General features: G+C 34.2%; 1 long non-coding RNA gene across 1 annotated transcript; it reads right to left on the reverse strand.

The window, feature by feature from the left end:
* Window positions 1-6,070: 6,070 nt before the first annotated feature.
* LOC137648856 (uncharacterized) lies at window positions 6,071-19,811 on the reverse strand. The gene is made up of 6 exons (XR_011045719.1): window positions 19,654-19,811; window positions 15,605-15,731; window positions 11,159-11,262; window positions 9,618-9,696; window positions 6,577-6,745; window positions 6,071-6,209 (listed from the first exon to the last, which is right to left on the reverse strand). It is a non-coding gene; the product is annotated as an uncharacterized lncRNA (long non-coding RNA).
* Window positions 19,812-20,666: the final 855 nt, after the last annotated feature.

The raw sequence follows: 20,666 nt of genomic DNA on the forward strand, positions 1-20,666 counted from the left end.
TAGGTAACGGATACAAACTGGAATTGAAAAGATACAGTGCCACACAATGTGGCAATTTCTTTACATACAAAATAGCTAATACTTGGAATAGACTTCCAGCGGATGTAATAAACAGCAATACGGTAAACAAGTTCAAGAATAAGTTAGGCAAGCTCAGAAGAACTATTTAAATGCTAAAATAAATCGCTTTACTAAAGAGCAAATGGAGTCTCCGTGGATGGACTAAAAAAATTCTTGAGACATCGAAAATCCTTGTAATTTTTATTTTTCTCTCTCTCTCTCTCTCTCTCTCTCTCTCTCTCTCTCTCTCTCTCTCTCTCTCTCTCTCATGCAGATTAAGTCTGTTGATTCTATCAGACCTTGGAAAGTCTCTCTCTCTCTCTCTCTCTCTCTCTCTCTCTCTCTCTCTCTCTCTCTCTCTCAATTTTTAGTTTAGGTTTTGGTCTGTTGCTTCCTATCATACCTTGGAAACTCTCTCTCTCTCTCTCTCTCTCTCTCTCTCTCTCTCTCTCTCTCTCTCTCTCTCTCTCTCTCTCATTTAGGTTAAGTCTGTTGATTCTATCAGACCTTGGAAAGTCTCTCTCTCTCTCTCTCTCTCTCTCTCTCTCTCTCTCTCAATTTTGAGTTTAGGTTTTGGTCTGTTGCTTCCTATCATACCTTTGAAACTCTCTCTCTCTCTCTCTCTCTCTCTCTCTCTCTCTCTCTCTCTCTCTCTCTCTCTCTCTCAATTTTGAGTTTAGGTATTGGTCTTGCTTCCTACCATACCTTGGAAACTCTCTCTCTCTCTCTCTCTCTCTCTCTCTCTCTCTCTCTCTCTCTCTCTCTCTCTCTCTCTCTCTCTCTCTCTCTCTTAAATTTAGGACTTAGTCTGTGGATTGTATTAGACCTTGGAAAGTCTCTCTCTCTCTCTCTCTCTCTCTCTCTCTCTCTCTCTCTCTCTCTCTCTCAGTTTTGAATTCAGGTTTTGGACTTGTTTCCTATCAGACTTTGGAATCTCTCTCTCTCTCTCTCTCTCTCTCTCTCTCTCTCTCTCTCTCTCTCTCTCAATTTTGAATTCAGGTTCTGGTCTGTTAGTTCTTACAGACCTTAGAAATCCTTTAGAACTCAAACGAGGGAGAGAAAGAGGGGCAAGTTAAACTCCCTTTATCCCCTTCCCATTTACGCTCGTAACAAAAGCCCGAGTTGCGTCTGCTTTTCGAAGGGAATCGTGCGGTATACAATAATAATAGCACAACAGGCTAAGAACAAAATCCCCAACAGTGTCTATTTCAATCTCCCCCAGCGGGATTACCCAGAAAACTCGTCAATTATTTCTAGGAGACATTTCATCACATGTTGCACAACAATTGAGAAAAAAACTGCGTACTCAGCAGGTTTTGGAAAATTAATTCTCTGAGCTGCATGAGAAAGATTTGACGGTTTTTGGTCACGTTAATTGAAACACCAGACCATCTGTGTCTCCTAAATGAGATTATCTTGTAAATTACTTCAACATTCCAGCTTTAACTGAAAACTAGGTTGTTTTAATTTGATGTCTCTTGTTTTTTTCCCTTTTTCAATTGTGGTACCCTTTGCTAAGTGTTCAATGTTGGTGGCTTGTTTTTTTTTTTTTTTTTTTTTTTTTTTTTTTTTTTTTTTTTTTTTTTTTTTTTTTGTTAGATTCATGTGAATATCTTTTCCTTTCTCTAATTTCATTTCCGTAAGCTTTACCCTTTTCTGACGATTAGAAATAATGTCCCATCCATCTTTCCCTACCGCTGTCACGTTCTCTTATTCATTTATTTTTAGTTTTTAGGTAGAAAAGGGATTCCAGCTGTTAGGATGAAAATGCAGTACTTGCGGGTTACATTAAATTAAGCTGGCATCTATTTTAACTGTTTTGAAAAGTATAAACATCATCACTTGTTTAATTCGTATTACAATTTTGAAAAGAATTATTGTTTGGAGATAATTGAGAACCTTTCTAGAAAAAGTAACTTGTAGGTCAAATGGTAAGAACTTTGAATGTTCCAAATTTGTATTTTGAAACGTAAAATAATCGTCACAAGATTATCCAGAACTCTAAAATGCATCATATCATCTTTGCCATAGATTTTTCTTATTCGAGTATGATATCTTTAAACTATAAAGTTCATTTTCATTTGTAATTTTCTATAAGGTAAATTAATAATTTTAATTTGGTTTAGGTCTACAATTTTGTGTCATTGTTGAAGTCGTGATTTTAACCTTCTCCAAGAGTTATATACATTTCATAAACTATCAGAGGAAATAACTCCCTGTGATTTGAGCAAATTTGAAGCATTTTAAGCGTTACCGAGGATGTCTGAGCAAAGATCTATCAGTGATTTTATTCTTATGGAATTATTGTAAACATTGTAGAGGCTGTGCACTAAGTGGAGATGGTGGTGCAGCCAGTGATTTTAGCTTTCTAGTAGCGTTCTAAATGTTGTAGAGACTATGTAGTAAGTGCAAGTTTTAATCTTTATATTCACTTGACGTTTTTTTCGTCAGCTATTTTGGAGTTTGGATGCGGGTTCAATGTCTTTCTTTCACCCAGACTGCTACTTACCACTGCAACTTACCATAGTAAAAAAAACTAAATGAGATTAGAACGGTGGGATAATTATTGAACCACGATTTCCTATCTAATAGGAATTGAATTATATACCGTGTATATATATATATATATACATATATATATATATATATATATATATATATATATATATATATATATATATATATATATATATATATATATATGTATGTATATATGTATATATATATATATATATATATATATATATATATATATATATATATATATATATATATATATATATATATATATATATATATATCATCTCCTCCTACCCCTATTGACACAAAGAGCCTCGATTAGATTTCGCCATTCGCCTCTACCTTGAGCTTTCAATTCAATACTTCGCAATTCATCTTCTGTTTCAGGCAGATATTGGACGATGTTGGGGTGATTTTGAGGTATCAATTAATATCAAAGAATTGCCTTGCCATAGAATCCAATTTTTTATTGAATCAATGGAAAAAAAGACATTGATGGTTTTACAATTGTAAAATTCATTTTGAAAAATGTTAAAAATAATTAATGTAGTTACCGGTATATTTAAAATCAATGTTTTATTCAAACTTTTCATTTCGTTCCATTTTTTTCTATATGGATAATTTAATATATATTTGAGGCACCATTTGAGTTTTTTTTTTTTTTTAAATGAAATCATATATTTACCAAAATTTCATCGCATTAAGTTATAGTGAACATTATGTAATAGGTAATTAAATCACAGTGCATCTTTAATGTTATAATTTTTGAAATGTTTGTTAAGAAAACTCGATTTCCATTTTACATAAGAAAAGTTACACACATTGTCAACAGTAGACGAAACTCAATTTCCATTTGACATAGATTTGCAGTTCAGAATTTTTCCAAAGTTCCACACCTTGTCCACAGATGTCTCTGTACTGTTTGTTGGAACTTTGGAACTTAACGGTAATTGGTAATGTCATTACGTTTTTGTAAACTCCCTGACTTTCTGCCTGGCGGTTGGAAGACGAATTCTTTGATCACACCAAGAGACTGTCGCAGACGGTTGTGGACGTCCGTAAGTGTTTGAAGTGTCTTTGGTCTGAAGTTGAATCATGTGTTTGAAGATCTTCGTCATTATTGGTGCTCTTGGTGAATTGGTTTGCAGTTAATCTTCCTGGAAGGTAAGAATGTGGTACCCGTATTTAAATGTGTAATTTTGCCTCTTCTGGATTTATTCTTAGGTTTACTGGGGGCTTTGAGTTTAACCAAATCTACTTCAACCGGAGTAAGTACTCATAAATATTCAATGAATATTTTATCCGGTTAGATTGTATACGGAGTCAGGATTTAATTGAAGGAGTTAGGAATGTTATTAATAGTGGGGTTCTTTTCTTAAGTGTTCAGCAATAGCTTTAGGATGGGGTTTGGTAAAGAGGGATATGGTTGTATTGATACTAGTTTCTTTAAACTCTTAGGATATTGCTGATTAGCAGATCATAGTCTCGAATATGCACTCGTACAACTTAATTTTAATTTTTCCTTTTACTGGGTAATAGATTCTTGAATATTTTATTACTGTTTATTATAGTATTCTGGAATTAAGGATATTTCGGAATACGATTAATGGCTGGCACAAATGCAGAGTCGTTTGCATTTTGGGGTTTCTACTCTGTTCTTCCCCGGGAGGCTTTTGATATTTGCTAATATAGATTCGCTAGTATTCGGTAACTTAGGCGTCAATGTGTCGTTCTTGTTTGTTTTCGCTTAGAGATGGACTTTAATAGAAAGTGATTTTTCATCAGTCTGGTTGTCCTTTGGAAATATTTGAATTACTGTTCGTGGCTGTTCTTTTAAGCATGTAAATGTAAACTGTTATTTAGGTTTGATTAGAAGTTTACTTCAGACCCGCTTTTAATAGTTTAATTTGAACTTGGTGGTTTTTAAGTATTCAGGTAAAATGTGGGGATGTTTGCGTGTTGATGACTCCATTAACTAGACTTCAACATCATTTAAATTATGCTAAAGTTTCATAGACTAGATCATCCCTTAAACCTCTTCACAGCCTAGTTGATCCCCTCTTAGTAAGTGAAAGGATTATTTTGCCCTAAAATGTTCAGTGTTCTTTATTAAAAGTTTAGTAAGAAAGAATAAGCAGCTGGCAGAAATGTAGGTTACACTACTGTATAGCCTATTTAATATTTTTTATGAGCATCTAGAGTTCTAGACAGTGAATTTAGATATTTATATGCAATGAAAAATTTCTAAGACTTTACAATGAATTTTGATACAACTGTATCAAATGATACTTAGGATGTTACTTCATCAAATCTTAGAGAAGCTTGCTTAATTCATTAAACTTAGTGGCTCTGCTATAATTAGTACAAGCATTTAATGCCAAGCGAGCTTACGTAGGGCATATGTATTTAGTACAAGTGAATTTGCTGAAAGTTTTAATTCATTTATGAACGGTGATCTATTCATTCAAGTTAAATGCTCGTCCAAAATAGGGTTTTAGACCACAAGCAATATTTCCTTCTAGACCCGTAGTTAATTTAGGTTTTAGTATAGGTGAAATTTTTAAAATTATCTTCAATGAAGTCCGTATTTTTCATTGAAAATGAGATTTGGTCAGACTTTTGTAGACCAGTTAACTTTGTATTAACTGAAAGCTGTGGTCAGTTTCGAGATCGTACATAGTCTACGATTTAGGCATATTTTTAAAGTTTCATCTTGATTAGTGCTGTTTATTAAATGCATTTTTTGGTTTGAGAGTGAACTGCAACAATTTAGAACAGTTTCTTGGAATTTTATTTTGCAGCTAAATGAAATGCCCCCACCCAGGATAGAATATTCACTAAAATTGTCAAAATTTGCTATGTTTTAAGAATAAATTGAGGAAATGGAGGTGAACAGTCATAGAGAACTGCATTGGCAGTGGTGGACAATCTAGGACACACCGTGAGGTGGGGATCAAATCCCTGTGACTGGACGTGTCCATCACCTTCGTTTCATCATAATTTATTCTAATCAAACTTTTGGGGGAAAAAGATCCATAAATCAAACTTTTGGGGGAAAAAGTTCCATATAACTAAGAATAAAGGGAATAGTGTTAATTTTTGGCGTCTTGATCTTTTTTTCAATAAATTGTTGAATCCTTGTTCGAAACCTTAACATGATAATTTTACTCAAGAACTAGATTTTTGTAAAATATGCTGCAGCATTGCGAAAATTAGGTTTTTCCCAAAACACTTGAATTTGATAGGAAACTAAATTAGCCTTAAGGTACGCAGGTTATGTTTGAAGTTAGCAGACCAGTGAAGAAAAACTAGTACCAGAAGAGGAGGGAGAAAACCAGAAGAGAATGAGTACCAGAAGAAAAAACCAGGAAAGAAGATTTAGAAACCAGATGTGTTATAAAGTCCACTGTGCACTATACAACAAGTGACGGTCATAATTATACAAGTGTATTTCTTTCCTTGTGCTTACATTTCAATTCCAACAGGAAGGATTGAATAAAATTACAAGTTTGATGAATAACTTAGTTTATTATTCTTGCTTGATGCAGTGATCTAATATTCTAATATTACGTGCTTCTTCCACTGTAGAACTCTGTTGTCTCTGCTCATCGACCAGTCATTCATCTTATCTGCAAGAGAAAATAACATCTTATCTGCAAGAGAAAATAAATAAATGTTAGCAACGTAAAACAATGTTTTTATTGCAGAATTAACAAGAAACTTCTTGGCATTACACGACATTTAGTTGTAACCTCTATACAGAAAATGAATAGTTCAGGCAATGCCAATTCTAATTTTCAGCCATTATTAACCTGTTTTACTAACTGCTATGGCATTAACTTTAATTTACAAATATTCAATAATGTCCATAGATAAGGCAATTACTCGTATTCTTATGAAATTTTTTTAATCTGAAATGGGTCTACGGTCTACTTACAACATTTATAAAGTTAAGCGATACTCTATGTATTCAATTGCTTCATGCGCATAACTAACCTTTCCAAATATCTGCCTCCCCGTTAAAGACAGAAGAACATCGCCAAACTTGTTGATAGATCTACGCAGAAAGGTTTCAAACTTGTCTGGTGAAATTCTTCACCGTGGTACTAAGCCAAGACATCGAAGCAGAAAATGGTACGGAAACAACAGCGTTACATTTCAAGCCCTGTAAGAAGGCTTTCATTAATAAAGCTAGAATTAAGTTAACCAGGATATTTAAGCATTTGAATAAAAAAGGCTATTGAAAGAGCCCCCACTAATTTAAAACCATTAAAACCAAACTTAGTTTAAATGAAATACCTGGCTAAGAAAATATCCCGATTTTAAGGGCCCCCATTAACTAACCTAAAACTTAAGGTTAAATAAAAAAATCCTGATTAATTAAACTATTCTGATTAAAAGGGCTCCCATTAATTAATCTTAACCAGGAATAATTCCTAGTTAAGTATTCATATTAGAAGGGCTCCCATTAACCCTAAACAAAATAGTTTAAGGAAAAAATCGTTTTAAATATTTCGATTAGAAGAGTTCCCATTAATCTTAAACTAAAGGTACTTTAAAGAAATTCAAGTATTCTGATTAAAAGACCTATTATTAATTAATCTGAAATAACAGCTAGTTTTAGGGGAAAATTCCTGGTTAAAGTATTCTTATTAGAAGGGCTCCCATTAATTAATCTAAACTAATTGTAGTTTAAAGAAAATATTCGTGGTCGAGTCAAGTATTCAGATTGATAGGGCTTCCTTACCTAATCTAAGAGTAATTAATCTGAAATGCAGTTTAAAGAAAATATTCCCGATTAAGTAAATTATTCGATTAAAATTGACTCCCATTAATTTAACCGAAAACAAAAGGTAGTTTAAAGAAACTATTCTGGTTAAGTAAAGGTCTGACTGAAATGACTCAATATGAAAAGGTAGTTTAAAGAAAATATTCGTGGCTAATTAAAGTAAATATTAAAGGGGCTCCCATTAATTAATCTAAAACAAAAGTCAGTTAAAGAAATACATGGATCAGTAAAGTATTCTGTTTAAAAGTGGTCCCATTAATCAATCTCAAACAAAAGGTAGTTTAGAAAAATAAAATTCCTGACTAAGTAAAGTATTCTGATTAAAAGGGATCACATTCTAAAACAAAAGATACTCTAAGAAAATTCTGGTTCAGCAAAGTATTCTGAATAAAAGGGCTCCAATTAATTAAGACAAGGAAGTTTAAAAAAATAAAATTCCTGATTAAGTAAAATATTTGATTAAAAAGTATTTGTTTATCTAAAACAAAAAATATAAATTAAAGTCTTGATTATGTATCCTGATTGTACTCTGCTTACAGGAAAATTTAATATCTAAACAGAATTACCTTAGGCCAGTAAAGTATTATTACTAAATTGGAGAACTCCAAGAAATTTTCAATCTATACGAGACAGGATCCGATTTTTAAACCAGACTGCAAAATGCCCTGTTCTGGTGGATAGTGTTGAATATAAGTCACTTAAATCATCCCTAATCTTAGGTGACCAAACAAAATTTCATGGTCGTACAGTATCAAACACTGAAATATTTATTTTTTCAGCCTCAACTTACAGAACTACTTTGCTGCTTCATTCTATTTTCAATCTACGCCACATTTAGAGACATTGGTAATTATGCCTCAGCATAGTACGTATACCGTCATACTAGTTTGCATACTGTTAAACTAGTTTTCACAACTTTAAAAGAAAATTGGAATTCAAAGTTAGAGCTCTTGCAATACTGCCGAATCAGTCCTTTATATTTTCAACAATAATAAATATCAATAATTTGAGCCTTCAAGAAAAATTTGCCCTCAGTTTCGCTTAGAAAACCAGCTGTTCATTATTACTTATCCGAATTTATTATTAATATTTCACTACGATATCATTTGGGTTTAATGAATCAAAAAGATAAATTTATATATCCATCTTAAAAAGGGACCATCAATTTGCGGTACTGTACTGAATGACAACTATAATTACAGAACTAAACAGTTAAGTTTACGCATTCCATTTGTCAACGTAGAATTAGTATCAAGTTGCTTAAATTAGCTTCTTCACAGGGAAGGCAGCTCCAATTTTGTCGTGGCTTCAGTTTACGCTACTTTTAAAACCACTATAATAATTTTAATGGCATTAAAATTAGCTTTTATCCTTAAGACTAGCTTTCAAATGCTCATTTATATACTTATTTAAACTAAATATTAAAAACAATAGCGTTCGATGGGCACCATGTAAACTTGTCAGATTCTGGCTATGTCAAGTACGAAGATTTCAGTTCTAACAAACTGGCAGCAGTTTTTAATTCTAACCGTTTCACATTAAACAGCACTGACGAATTATAGGTTAACAGATTGCACAAGTACTTTTTCTAAGCAAAGATACAAAAGTGAATACCAAGATGAGTGACTATTCACATTAATACATATCAAGTCACTAGACAAGCCCTTGTCTTCGCTAGGCATTTTATTAAACTCTTCAAACACCAGTTGTCTGATTCAACCAGCCAATAATTTCTCCTGTAACTTTTGTACTTCAGATTCTTTAAATAAATTTCTTATTCCGAATGAATGTTAAGAAAATAGGACAATAATAAATCTTACTTTGATTATACTTCAGCGGTACTCTTTACACCTACTTGAATTATTAATTTTTACTTTATAAACTATAAGCTACTCCCAAGAATCTTAAGCTTTTCAAACAAGTTAATGTTTGAACCTGGGCAAGATTTAGTACTTCGTAGAGCTGGCGTCAACAATCTAGAAATATATTTTGATTACCAGATTCATTAAAATCAATTTCGTGAGAAAACAGGAACATGGAAAAATCATTAGTAAAATTAAACCAAATTCGTAAAAAACTGGCTTTATTTCTTTAAACTTCCTTCATGTTTTTACATCTCTTGTTAAATAAGCCTCGACAATGATTCAATTCAACAATTATTCAAAAAATAAAAAAAATCACAATAATCAAGTTCATAATACACTTATGATGATCATTCTATGAATGTGGAATTCTGCAAAACACTCACAAATGTAACAGAAGCCGCTATGAGTAGAGAAGCTTTTTTCAAGTTTCTTCAAGTAGGCGGAAGGTGTTGGAAAAACAACCTGAAATAAAAGCATCATTAACGTATGCAATTCAAGGACACTAAATCCTAACATTTAATGTTATGTAATTAGCCAATACGCAAAGCCGAAAGATGCATTATCAGTGAAAAACAAAATTTTTACCATGGCAGCATAATTATTAGATTATGCGAATGTTATTAAAAAACCCTTTTCCATTTCAAAAATCATACGTTTTAAGTCAACATGCTGAAAATTGATTTCACACATTCATTAAAAACGGATTAAATTTGTTATATAAGCTCTCGCTACTGGTGCCGTATCTTAAAAGCAAATTAGTCAAGACAAAAGGTCTAGTCAAAATGGGGCCAAAAAATAAGAAAAAACAATCCTCACAAGAAGCGCCCAAACACACAGGCTCCTCACAAGAAGCGCCCAAACACACAGGCTCCTCACAAGAAGCGCCCAAACACACAGGCTCCTCACAAGAAGCGCCCAAACACACAGGCTCCTCACAAGAAGCGCCCAAACACACAGGCTCCTCACAAGAAGCGCCCAAACACACAGGCTCCTCACAAGAAGCGCCCAAACACACAGGCTCCTCACAAGAAGCGCCCAAACACACAGGCTCCTCACAAGAAGCGCCCAAACACACAGGCTCCTCACAAGAAGCGCCCAAACACACAGGCTCCTCACAAGAAGCGCCCAAACACACAGGCTCCTCACAAGAAGCGCCCAAACACACAGGCTCCTCACAAGAAGCACCCAAACACAAAGGCTCCTCACAAGAAGCGCCCAAACACAAAGGCTCCTCACAAGAAGCGCCCAAACACAGAATCACTACAGTTTATAATTCTAGCAATTTTGTATTGAGCTATATTTACTATTCTAGCTCCACGTGTTGCAGAAATACTTTACTAGTGAAAATGCAAAGGTGATTGCTAAGCCTTCAGTATAAGATTAATTTCTATTTTACCTTTATAGTCACTAGACAAGCCCCTGCCTTTTGTAAAATGTCATTAAATACTAGTTGCCTGATTTAACGATGCCTTAATTTTCCAGGTATCTTTAATTCAAATTCTATAAATAAAATTTCGATTACTGAATTTGTTACAAGGCTTTTCCTTCGGATTATTGTTCAGCTGTAGTTTTTTGGGGCTACTTATTACTAAGCTTTTTAAACTTTTTATTCTCTGGCATGAAGCTGGGCAAATTTGCTGGCGTACTCGCTAAGGAGCTGAAGCTTTTAAAAGAATTCCTAGTTTGAACCTGGTTACACTGTTGGATTACTACTTTCGGAGCAAGTTTGACATTTAAGAATGTCTTACCAGATTAATTTAGCAAAATTACATTGTTTTTTCGTGAGAACACAAGAGCATGGCAAAATCTTGAACAAAATTTGTAAAAGCTAAATTTAAATTCCTTTCAGGTATTTAAATTTCATCTTTAAATAAGCTTCAGCAATGGGTCAGCCTTTAAAAAAAAAAAGTGTTTATATACTTACAAGGATCTCCATTCTACGGCTGTGGAATCTTGCGAACATCCACTAGCTTAAACCACCTAATGTAGCAGAATGGTTTCTATAAGTAGGCTGTAGCGGTTCTACATCTGGGGAAAAAAAAAAAAGATTCATTAATGTATGCATTCAAGGACTAGTTAAAAAACCAACAGATTTAAACAAAAATATCTAATTTGCCACTAATACCCAAGACTACCTGGTGTAAATTGCACAAACATCTAACCTGTGTCCCCTAGCAGCATATGTGAATGTACTAGCAAAATTTTCCATTGCAGAAACTGTACCCTTCTAAAGTTACTAAATGCTTTAAATTAATTTCTAATTTTCAAAATTACCATCTTTACATTTTCATAAAAACTCGAATTAGAATTTCTTAACATTTGTTACTTAAACAGCTTGTGCTACTGTTGCCATAATATAATAAAAGCCAATATAGTAGCCTTAAGTCTCCGTTCTTAATTAGGCTGTATGGCTAAAGTGGCAATGACCAATAAATTCAATGGTAAATATGGACGAAACAATCATCCTGGTTTGGAGCAATGCATCCAGAGTATGTAAAACTACTGGCGCCTCCCCAAAAATAGCCTCCACACTAATTACACCCCAAAAATAGTCCCCCAGACAATTTGTCCCCCCCCCCCCTACTAGAGTGGGATGGGAAAAATAAAACTACGGATGAGGGCAAAAAAAAAAAAAAAAACTGAGGCACTAAGTAAAGGCAAACTAATTATACACCAGTATTTTTTGCTTTGCTGAACTCTTATATCAAGTTAAAACTATTGCCTTAGAATGCCAGGTTACCTATATATTCGTGAAAATGACCAGTAATTTGATTACAAACTTGACTGACCATTGACAAAAACGTTCTAACACTAAATGACCTTACATGTCAAAATGGAGGAACATTCAAAACAGTTTAATGGCTAATAACTGATTTAATAAAGCTAACTAGTTTCACTGTTCCTCAAATCCCTCTTAACCAAATTCATCTAAAGTAGTACATCCAACAGCCAACTGTGTAATGACTAAGAGAGACATGCCTTTAGATGCAAACCTAAAACTATTATAGTTTTGACAAGCCAAAACGTTGCAGACAGCCAAAGGTTTCCATTGTGGTTAAGTGATTTTGCTTTGCCTCCACCTTCGCGCTCAACGACGGCCAAAGTATTTCCCTTTAAAGACTGTCGAGATGAATGTCAGGAAGTTTTCCATCCAGTTATCTAAAATTATTATTTGTGTGGCTGGTACAAGATCATGTCACTACAATAAATGCATCCTATTCCTTTATCACAAACAAGATGGCTAAACATGGTAAATATAGGTGGTTCTAATATCTAGCTAAATACTTCAATAAATGCATGCTATTCCTTTATCTCTTAAAACAAGATGACTAAACAATAGTCAATGTAGGTTTTATCATCTAGCTAAAAAGATGAACCTTATAGTTTCCACTGCACATTATCGTGTGTTTTATCCCCTTATAACAATGAATATTGGGACAAACCCACGAGTTTTCCTTCGTCCCATAAAAAAAAGTGGAATTTTGGTAGAAAACTAGTTTTAGGGTGAGAAACTCCAAAACCTAGTTAATTGCACAAATATTTATAAAAAAAAATGAAAGAGATCGTTGTTTACAAAATATGCGGAAGTGGCGTGAAATTAGGCAATATCAATTACTTTTAATATATCACTTCCCTTGAATTTTCTTTGCTCTGTAGTGGATGTTTCGCTCAAACTAAAGTAGCGTAATTACCTATAATTTATATCTTAGCCCTCATTACCTCTAGAAAACGGTACATAGATATGATATATTATACGCCTTTGTGGGTCTATTTCTTAAAATATTTACTTTCAGATCAAGCCATATCCGTAGATTGTACGGAGCCATATAAACAAATTACCGCAAGAGGAAATTCCAATGAATTTATAAAAGAATCAAATCTCCTCTGGTATACTATTAGTGACTAGTCACTGGAACAGAAGCAGAGGGGAGGGTGAAAGGGTAGTTTTAAAACCCGGAAGCTTATGCATAAAATACTTGGAAGCTCAAGTTACTCCAAAAGGCTAAAAAATAATTTAGTCTTAAAACAAAACAGCTGTCAAAAGTGAATGCAAACAACACGTCCAGTAACCCATCAGTCTCCTAAAAATTAGAAATGGACAAAGTTTATATTTTAGTCATTAAATCCGTTGTCATGACCAGCTCGTCAAAAATAACAAAACTACCGTTAATTTCTTATAGCGAATTCCAGTTCCGCTAGAAAATCGAACTCAAACAGCCTTAAGTAGTATTTAATTCTACATATACGGCGTTAAATGAATTTGAAAAGAAATAGCTATATTTACTCAAAAGCCACTTCACTTATCCCAAGTGCCTTAGATTTACTAATTTTTCAAGCCTTAAGACCTCTTTAGGCCTATTTTGCAGAAAAGGTTATTCCTCACTCGAGTGCTCCCATAGAAAATTTATCCAATCAAAATAGGTTGAATTGAAAAACTGATTTAGTTTGACCATATATCAAAATAAGTCACGACTTCAAGTAACTTTCATACGAGGAAGGGCTCGATTGAAACATTAAAAATGAAAAGGCAGTTTAAGAAACTAAATTAGATAAAATATTAAAAGTCACTGGAGGTTAATTTTTTTTAAGTTATTCAGTTCCTATTGGCAAGATTTCGAACTAAAATCATACATCATTAACTAATCTAATTTCCAGTTTACACCATGACTACTTGGGACATTGAGATAAAGATATCTAAAAATAGATACTTCGAAAAGATTAGTATGTGAAATTTTTTAGCCCCCCCCCCGGGAGGAGAGGGGGGGGGGAGGGATACGAAGTAGGAAATCAGTTTTACTTTGGATGGAGGGGGGGGGACGGGAGACTAAGTAGGAAATCGGTTTCTTTGGGTGGAAGGGGGGGGGGGGAAGAGACTTAAAAAATTACAGGAATGCAACCTAACCTACACAACCACAAACCACATGGCAGTTCCGTCCTTGACTCCTCCATACACACTTCCCTGTCCTGAGTTGAATTAGAAAACCTTCAATAACCCCCTACGCACTTTGCTTAAAGAATAAGTTCCAGATTAAGATTTGTTCATAAGAGATTAATCTACAAATATTTTGCATTTAGACCATCCACAACGCTTACCATAAGTTTAACTGAAACTACAGAACAGCAAATTCTATGGTTTTGGCAAAACAAGGCCTTCGGACTTGAACCGTAAAACTTAATGAAGCAGGAAAATTGAAGCACATAACGCGTAAAAATCAGTCACACGCACGCATTTTTTTTTGTAGTTCCGCATATATTCCTGAATCATTGAGTTTTATAAAATTAAAATAGGAAAAGTTAACTCGTTCCAACTATATAAAAAATCAAACTCTTAAGTTGCATTAACCCACAATGCATTGCTAATAAGCAATCATAGCAAGGCCCATGTCTGATCCCGTCCTGATCAAGTTAAAATCCGCAACTATCGTATATAGGCAAATACATGTAATATCCAGAAAGTATAAATTGTTTCCCGTATTGATTAGTCTGGGATTATCCAAGGAATTATTTGAGCATAGTTTGAATTTTTGATGATTATAGCAGACTTCAAAAGTCTTTCCAAATATACGAACAATATATTTCTAATTTTATCGTGTGTTCTATCCATTTCCGATTAATATTAGGGCAAACTAGCTCGCAATTCTGTTTTCCTACACCCACCTTTATAAAAAGGATGGCAAATTCATAATGATTTTAATTTGTAGCTAAATACTTTTAGCCCCATATTTTCCTACTTGCTATCTTGTTATTTTGTGTGTATCTGACCATGATTATTGTGGCTAACCACTGAGTTTTTGGACCCACTTATGTATAAAAATTATGGGAGACCAAGTGGGTTTCTGGGAGGGTAAATGCAAAATAGAATAGTGATTTACAACTAAAATAATGGTCAGAAATACATAATAGCAAGATACCAGATAAAAAAATATGTAGTACGCATAATGTCAAAGGACCATAATTTTAAGTTATGATTGAAAAAAAAAAAAATTGAAAGGAAACAAGAACCCCAGCTAATCTTAAGAGTTCCAAACCTAACCTAAGAGGCTACGGGGGGGGGGGGGGGGTGGGAGTTATGCAACCCCCTGCGACTCCTTTAGTCTGCCGTATCCTTACCTACCCACTCTTTAGTCTGCCGTATTCTTACCTACCCACTCTTTAGTCTGCCGTATTCTTACCTACCCACTCTTTAGTCTGCCATATCCTTACCTACCCACTCTTTAGTCTGCCATATCCTTACCTACCTTTTAAACTGCCATATCCTTAGCTTGCACTAATTTATCTCATCCCTGTGTTTACCTCACAAATGGCTTCACTTTTGGCAAGGTAACTCAATATTTCGTAAACTGAAGGCATTATTTACAGTAATCCTTACCTTAAGTTCGGGAAATCGAAAGATTAAGGTCCTCTGTAGGTGTCAGGGAACAAGACTCGTCAGACGGGTGGGGGTACAATTTGGCGTCTTGAAGCAAGAAATTATGCAAGTTCTCAGACCTTTTATGCTGGTGAAAAAAAGTTTATTAGTTTGACAATTAAAACTAAAGTTTAATTACAAATTTTACCCGGTGAATAAAGCCAAGCTTTAAATAAAAAATTTTCGTATTCCACCACTGAAAAAACTAAATCTAGCCAAAACCTCTCGATGTTTAGGGTATATACCTTTCTTTGGAGCTACAAAATGTGCTGAATGATTGACAGATTTTTACACCCTTCAGTGGCAAGATCTTAATCCTTCTACGAATGACTATAGTGCACTTGTTAATTTCCTGGTTTATTAGACAAAGGTACAATATTTTCTAGGTCTCACTCCACGCCTCTAAACACCCCTACACCATCTAAAGGTCTACCTTTGTTGTATTTGGACCTCCAAATTTTGATTTATTCACTTCGACAAAGCCAAGCTCATAAATAGCCGGTTAGGAATTTAAAATTATTTTGGAACAATAAGACCTACAATTAGTCAGTTTGTAATGTCCGGCCAGTTATAGGTAATAGTGTCGTGCATAAGGGACATTTGAAGGAAAAGACTGGCGAAAAGGAGTAATTCCCACCGCTAAACGGCAGCCTTCTCAGTTTCGTTTTAGTGGAATATTAGTTAAGCAATTGGTACTATTAGACCTCTGCAAATACAATATTTTGAATCCCTTATACTACTGGCGGAAACTAACAGATTTTACATTAGTTTTTGTTCATTTTGTTCTCTTGACAGGCCACAGCAGGCCTTTTCCCATCTAGCAGTTCAGAAGGCTTTTCCATTTAGCAGGTCAGAAAAACATTGGTGGTAATTGTTCGAAAATGATGGGCCCAACCTTTTATATTGTGTATGATCATAAATAATTGTCATGTCGATAATGAAATATGTTAGGGTAGAAACTTGTGTCAAGTTTAGCCAGATCACTGGAAATGGCTGAAGCGTGAAGCTACAATTCACCCGTCAAGAGAATTCATCAGTAAGTTTGTACAATTGATAACGCCGAAATACTAACTCATGAAGCTAACTTGCCTACCGAAACCACCTGCTTGCAGGACATATCATCAATGAGAATGTTTAACAGCACGAGAAGCGAGCTACGACAGAACAAACACCAATTAGCTCTTAAGTATTTTTAATACGATAAACTGCTACGAATGACAGAAAATGGGATGGAAAATCACGTATTCATGTCCCCAGAAGCAATGGGAAACAATTTAAAAGGTTTTGACGATTTCATTATCATTACTGTTTTCATAAAGAATCTTTTAACTTTTTTTCATGATGTCTCGAGGAAACTTAAAAAGCCAACTCATATTTAGTCTGGTACACTATTTTCAGGCGTTTCAAAATTAATTTATTACAATACCTAGTATAAAGCCATATATTCAGTTATAATAGCCGACTAATAAAACTATTTCCGCCAGAAATCAAGACACCACAGAATGCATTAAAAACAGCTTCCTTTCGAGTAAGGACACAAACAGTTACGAAAAACTCCATGCACAACGCTTTTCCTTCTTAGCCACCTTGACTGATCTATTAAAAGGCCGCTGATTAACTCGAGACCTAAAGAGCTTTCAGCTGCCACTAGGAAGGGCATTGTACGGTTTTTAGGAAGTCATTTTGTAACTGAAGAGGGCAAGTATACGTTCCCGGAAGGTCAGTTTGTTGAAAGCTGATGGGTAAGTCATTCCTAAAACAAGCTCCATCAAGCAATTTAGACACTCACCAATCTGTACTTTAATTATGACCTAACTTCCATTAATCACAGAAATACCAAACTACCCAATATTTCCACTTACATATCTAATTTCAATTACTCTAGAAATTAAAGTATGTTTACTAAATTAAGGGGGGGGGAGGGTTTAAGGAGAAGTCAGATTTTGGGTGGAGAAACAAATCAATGATTTTGCAACAAAAATGGTAAAAGATGAATAATAAAGCTAACCAGTTGGAAAAATTAAATGGTTCATGCAAGTGGCTGGAAATTGAAGCATCTTAATTACCTACAACATATCTCGCCCCTTTGATAATGTTTGCTCCGCCTGGCTCGCTTCGCTCGTAAATATAGAATCTTACTGCTCCACTGTTCTAGCAAGAAGTACATTGATGTGCTGTGAGCACAATACCCATGGGTCAATATCTTGAATTACCAATAATTTGCGCAAGTTCCTCAAATTATTTTTGCTCTTTCGTGCTTAGCTTCGCTCCCTAATAAAAATTTCCCTTCTCTGTTCTGGCAACAATTACATGAATGAGCTGTGAATAACAATAACGTGGGTTATTTCGGTGATATTTTTTTTATTCAGAAGAATACCTACACAAAAAAAAAAAATACCTACAAAAAAAAAAGTTAATTTCAATCAAATTCTCCGTAAAAATTTACTATTCTCAGAAGTATTTCAGTAAAATACAGGAGATCGTAGTTTTACCATATCTTGTTATTTTATCTTACGGGTTGGTAAATTATCAGGTTTTAAAAACTAAAGGCCAGAAATTAGATTTTAAGTTTTTTACGGCAAATTTGTAACTATATACAGAAGAGTGTTTTCAATAACACCCGAAAAACAGTACATTAATAAATTACCTACATTGTACTTTCCTTTTGGATAGGTCTGCTCGAGACATGCTGGAGCTGACAGGGAATGGGAGAAGATGGCTGGTGTATGATATACGAAAACTTTTGCATAATATTTAGAAGATCATACTTAGTTAAAAAGGCCAGGTAATGATTTAAGTAAAAAATACATAGCAACTGTCAAGAACGAATGCAAACTTGACTGTCAAGAGTAAATGGACTTAAAACTGGAACAATTTAATCGATAATCAAGTTTAGTTATGCCACAGCCACAATCAGAAAAAGGCCAGACTAGTTAGAAGCTGTCTTACAGCGTATTCGTTTCTCTAGAAACTGATGTACCATTAACCATAAATTTTATGAATCTAAAATTTTTTGGTTCAAATTCTCCCTGTATGATTAACAAATATTTAACAAACAACGCTTTAAGACAACCGTTAGTTAATGCTATAGATGAAACTGCTATATTTGAACCCATCATTTCTTATATAAACGACAAAACACCAAAATGAGTAAAGCTTCAAATCATCACGAAAATACCAAACCTACCACTGCGAGCGATATGTCCACTGTCCACCAGTCACCTATCAATACTTGTACTAAATATGAAATCTAACCTGTATTATAATGCACGTTCGCAAAATCTCATGGATCCAAGTTGGAAAAAATGCAGTTACCTCTGTTCGACCATCCAGAAATTTAGGATGAAGTTACATAACTATCAGCAGTTAAACCTTTTGAAGAGCTACATGCGGTGTTGGATCCCAAAGAGTTCATAAAATCATTAAATGCCTACCTAAAACAAAAGTTACATTGCTAGGGTAACTTTAATTAGAGACATTGGCCGATTCACTGCCATGCAAACATCGTTAAACTAATTTAACCAAATTTAGAGGCTCATACAAAAATAGGTAGTACAATCTAAGTAAAACTGTCACCTTTAAATTTATTTAAATTTAGTTCTACGCTATGTAATTTCTCCAGAAAATTAAATTAACCAAAAGCAACATTCTGCTTTGAACACTTCAACCCACTAAGTTTACGCTGAAATTTTAGTTCCTACAAAATTGGAATATTAAACATAACATTCTAATTGGAGTATAATTTTATACAAGACACATCCGTAACACCGAACGCGGCTTCAGACAACCCACACATTGAGCTTAAAAAAGATTTACCGGCCATAAAGTTTTGAATAAACTTCGGGAGAAAAACTTGGAAATATAACCTACAAACCACAAAAACCTATTACATGGGTATTAAAAAACCCTGAAAAAGGAAAAAGTATCCGCTACGCTGAAGTGGGTATATCACTTCCAAATGTCGTTAACTTTAACACTAACCTTGAAAACTAATTGCACAAATAAATTACCTTTGACAATCTTCCAAGTGTACAAATGGATCAAGACAATGCCAAGAGACTTGCCGTAAAAACCAAGTCACTCCCCGTAGACCAGTCACTTAAGAAAAGGCTGCCGACAAATCGGTGAAGTCCGATCATACCTAATGCAAACGTACACTCCCTGCTTGGCTGAGCAAGAAACAAGGACTCTTTAGGATGGCAATGTCGCTTCCAGTACACGTTACGTCACAGCAAGAAAAGCTGTGCCATCTGTTGGAAACAAAAGTAAACACGAAAAAACGGAAATAATAATAGAATATACTGTCTAAAATGATCCACTGTATTTACAAATATTTAAAAAAACAGGGTATATGGCACATTTTCTTGTTGTCATTTTCTCTTACATTACATATGATTTCAAACCGAAAATGCATATTTAGTTTAAATTAATGTCCTAAGGAGGCTTGATATACAATACGATGAGATTTATTTGCTGCTTCAAGACTTAATTTTTCCTTTTCGAAGAAGTAAGACAAAAAAAAAATGTATCTGAATACTTAAAATGTATCTGAATACTTAAAATGTATCTGAATACTTATACAAGAATAAAAACTGGATACATTTTCTGAGCAAATTTGGTTAGGAGCAATTGCAATGAAAACTTAATCATTTCTAATTTCCAGAAAAAAAACTTTTACGATACACTTAACGGAAGTTTAAAAGGAAGTTTAGCTGGCAAATGCAATTTAATTTCCGCTGAATTACCAGCTGCATCTTGTAAGATAAACGTTTTTTTTTTTAACCGTAAAAGTTTCTCATTCAATTTCAGCATGACTGACAATCAATCTCTTTAGGCCCAAATACACAGTCAATCACGACTGTACAATATCCGTGTTTATGCAACCATATCCTTTGTGAGTGGGAGTGATTGAGTATTCGCAAACACTCAATCACACCAATTAATAACGGATATGTTTGCACAAACACGGATATTGTAGTCATGATTGACTTTGTATTTGGGCTTTATGATTTGAGATTATCTT

The sequence above is a fragment of the Palaemon carinicauda genome, chromosome 10 (genome assembly GCF_036898095.1).
Source record: "Palaemon carinicauda isolate YSFRI2023 chromosome 10, ASM3689809v2, whole genome shotgun sequence".
NCBI lineage: Eukaryota > Metazoa > Arthropoda > Malacostraca > Decapoda > Palaemonidae > Palaemon > Palaemon carinicauda.